The sequence below is a fragment of the Octopus bimaculoides genome, chromosome 2 (assembly GCF_001194135.2).
Source record: "Octopus bimaculoides isolate UCB-OBI-ISO-001 chromosome 2, ASM119413v2, whole genome shotgun sequence".
NCBI classification, from domain to species: Eukaryota; Metazoa; Mollusca; class Cephalopoda; order Octopoda; family Octopodidae; genus Octopus; species Octopus bimaculoides.
The window spans coordinates 43,815,445-43,819,616 of record NC_068982.1 but is presented as its reverse complement, the minus strand read 5'-3'; positions in this window follow the sequence as shown (position 1 = coordinate 43,819,616).

Sequence of the window (4,172 nt, the reverse complement as noted above, 5' to 3'; positions counted from 1 at the left end):
TATATATATATATATATATATATATACATACATATATATATATATATATATATAGACATATATATATATAGACATATATATATATATATAACTATTTATATATACATGCACACATACTCACATACGCACGCACGCACACACACACACACACACACACACACACATACACACACAGAGCAAAGGAAGCAGTCAATTTCCGGAGTGAAGGGGGGAGGTAAGGGTAATAGAAGAGGTGGCTACACAGCACTGTGTGACATGTTCCTGTCCATTTTATTTGCCCTTGCTCCCCTCCTCCCGCGTCTCACCTTCTTCATCCCCTTAGCACCTTCTTCTCCTTCATACCTTCATTGCTTGTTCAGATGTCAAGGGTCAAGAGAAACGCTGTTATTGCCTGAACAAGCGAGGTTACTAAGGTCCAGGTCATGAACTCTCAACTCGCTCTCTCTCTCTCTCTCCTTCTCAAACTACTCCTCCCGCTCTCTCTCTCTCTCCCTCACTAAATCTATGTATCTCCTTAGCCTTCCACTCCTCTAACTCACTCTCACTCTCACCTACTCGCCTTTTCTTTTTACGTTATTCTTTCTCTCTCTAACGCTGTCTTCTTTAAATTCTCTTAAACGCATTCGATGTAAGACACACGTATATACATACGTACAAGTTTACAGACACATTCTCATGCATGAAAAATCACATACTACGCGACAAAACTCCTGTATACAGCAGCAGAATTACTAAACTGTCCATAATTTTTCTCTTAACGTGCTTGTATGGCGGATGTGTGCTTGTCTATCTCCGTCTCTCGTGAATATGAAAGAGAGAGAAAATGAATTTATATCTGCATGTAAAAGTGAGTATACATACATACATACATAGCCACTCATAATGAAACGGAGTACTGGAGGAATGTCTCAATGAAGACCTCAATAAAAGTAAGCACGACAGAGTTGGTATAATGATTTGAGATAGAGAAGAGAAACTGTGTGCAGTTGGGGAAATTAGTTGTCCTGCGGATGTTAACATAAAGCTGAAGGTCAGTGAAAAAGAGAACATCTATGCTGAACTGTTTGAGAAATCTGCAGTTACTCTATCTAGATTACAAGTTCAGTTTATACCTGTAATAATAGGGGGCCTGAGGTATGTAACACACTGCCTAAACACCAATCTTCAGAAATTAGGCTTCTCAAAACCAGTAAGGAGAAAGCTAATTCGAAGACTACAGATCCAATATATCACTAGAAATGTAAAATTCTGTAAAACTTTCCAGAAGTTTATCATTTAGATATATATGAGCATGTCTAAATATGCAACTATATACATGAGAATACATACAAAAAGCAAAACATACAAATCTGCACACATACATACATACATACATACATACATACATACATACATACAAACATACAAACATACATACATATACAAACAAAAATACTCTGTTGTTGCTGTTGAAATAAAGGAGCCTTGGATCTAGGTTAGAAACTGGTTCTTTCTCTATTGGCAAGAAATCTTGAAATAAACTGAATAATGACATACATACATATTTGGGATAGAGAAGAGAAACTGCGTAGTTGTGGAAATAAGCTGCCTAGCGGATGTTAACATAAAGCTAAAGATCACCGAAAGAGAAAATACCTATTGAGAAAGTCTAGTTACTTTACCTAGATTACAAATTCAGGTTTAAATCTATAATTATTGGGGCACTGCAATATGTATTACACTGCCGAAATACCAATCTTGAGAAATTAGGCTTTTCAAAACCAGAAAGGAGAAAACTGATTCGAAGACGACAAATCCAAGCCATCACTAGAACTGTAAAAATATGTAAAACACACACACACACACACACACACACACACACACACACACACACACACATCTATTTGCTGTTCAATATCCATAACTGAAAATATATTGTCTAGAATTCAGAAAATTACCTATATCCTTCTTAAGACAGAAGCGAATAAAAACAGGAATACACCTATTACAGGAAATACCCGCATTGCTGACGTGACGCGCTCACAAAAATCTTACTGCGAAATTCACAACGCGAAATTAATTTACCCGCTAATTTTCATATTGCAAAGTGTGAATGTGTTCCGACAGGTTTTCCCCACTCCCATCAACTAAAATACAAACTATACGACCACTTTTATACATGAAAATAACAATTTCTAAATATTACCCATACAATATGTATACATAACAACATTTGAAAAAATACACTAGGGAATAAATAAGAATCGTAATATCGTAATAGAGTACATTATTACCATAAAAGATGTTGACTACTGTTGGGGGAGGGATAGATTGAGAGTTACTTGGAGAAAGCTGTTTGTTGTTTATGGTGCATTATTTCTTTGTACATCTCAGTATAGGGACTGAGCTCACTGTAAACTGCTCTTGTAATTTTTATGTTATGTTCGCGATTACTGTTGCTATCAGCAAAAACTGGAAAACATTACTCTCTAAAAGTGTTAACGTTTTACTAAATAATCTTTGTGCGGGGATTGCGGAATTTCTTCATTCTCAGTTTAGTCTTTGTTCTAACAGCATCTGCTCCTCGTTTGATCAGCATTCTCAATAAGGCATAGCAACTGAACCACATCATTCTTTATGACTTCTTCAAACCAAGCATCATTTAAAGGTCACAATATCTTCCAGAATTTACTTGGGGAAAATTCGATAAGTCACGGATACAATCTGGCCATATTTTCCAAGCACCATTCTAAGTTGAAGGTTTCACTTTATTCCATAACTCAATAATGTTATTCATAACATCTATTATGTTGAACTTCTAGAAGCATCTACCAGTAGATTTATCCACCCTGTCAGTTGCTTTCAAAAGTTGTTTGAAACTTCTCAAATAATATGCTTTGCAGTTACCTATTACAGTTTGATCAATTGGATGGAGCAAAGAAGCTGTATTCTTGGAGATCTACTTTCATATTATCAGAAAGTTCATTCAAGTTCTCTAGGGGACGTGGTAAATTGTCTAAAATATATAAGGATGATACGCAAATTCGTAAAGCTACCGTGCCTATATGCTGAAAGAAGACACCGAATTCGTCCCATCACTTTAAATATTCACTCCACGTATACACACAAGTTGAAAGCGGGAAAGTAGATTGGCTAAAAATTCATAATATATTTGAGTTAGTTTTGGATTGATGAATTTCGGGATTAGTTTGATAATACTTCCTTCATCAGCAAAACATACTAAGCTAGAAGTCACTTGATGCGAGATTCAGGCATGAGTCTGCTGACTGGCGTTGTCGACTAACGTCGTACTGCCACGAGGTGTGTCTTTGATTTACTGTTTGTCGATTTCTGCGATTTCTGAAACGAAGGAGCCTTGTGCCTACTTGAAGTTCTGTTTCCTGCTGGGTAAAATGGCGGCCGAAACAGTTGTTGTCATGCTTCAAACAGCTTATAAGAACGTTGCCATATGCAAAACACAAGTTTACGAGTGGTTTACATGTTTTAGGAATGGTCACTTGTCGCTTGAGGACCAACCTCATTCAAGGCGACCGCCGACCTCTCAAATGAATGAAAACATGAAAATGAATGACCTGATCTAGGAGGGCCATCACCGAACAATTGACGAACTTGTTGATATGTCTGGTGTGTCTTGGAGCGCCTGCCAATGAATTTTGAGCGAGGAATTGCGAATGAAAAGAATTGCAGCAAAATTTCTGCCTTACTTGTTCACGGAAGATCAAAAGCAGTCACGACTGAATGCGTGTCGTGAACTGAAAGAACAGTTGTAGGTTGATCAGTTGTAGGTTGATCATTCCTGGTGACGAAAGCTTGTGCTACGAAATTTGCAGATGTGGAAAATGTGAAGAAAAAACGACGGAGGCGTTAAAAGCATCACTTCGCGAGAGTTCGAGTACGGCTTCGAATAGTGGAAAACGCGTCTGAAGCGATGCATTGCTTCAAATGGAGAATACTTTGAAGATGAGTAAAAGTGTAAACATGTAAGATTAAGTGAAAAAAGTAATTTTTCGAAATTCCGGTTTCTTTTGAGTATCCTTTTGTATATACATACATACATACAAACATGCATACATACATACATACATACATATATACATAATTATTATTATTATTATTATTATTATTATTATTATTATTATTATTATTATTATTATTATTATTATTATTATTAT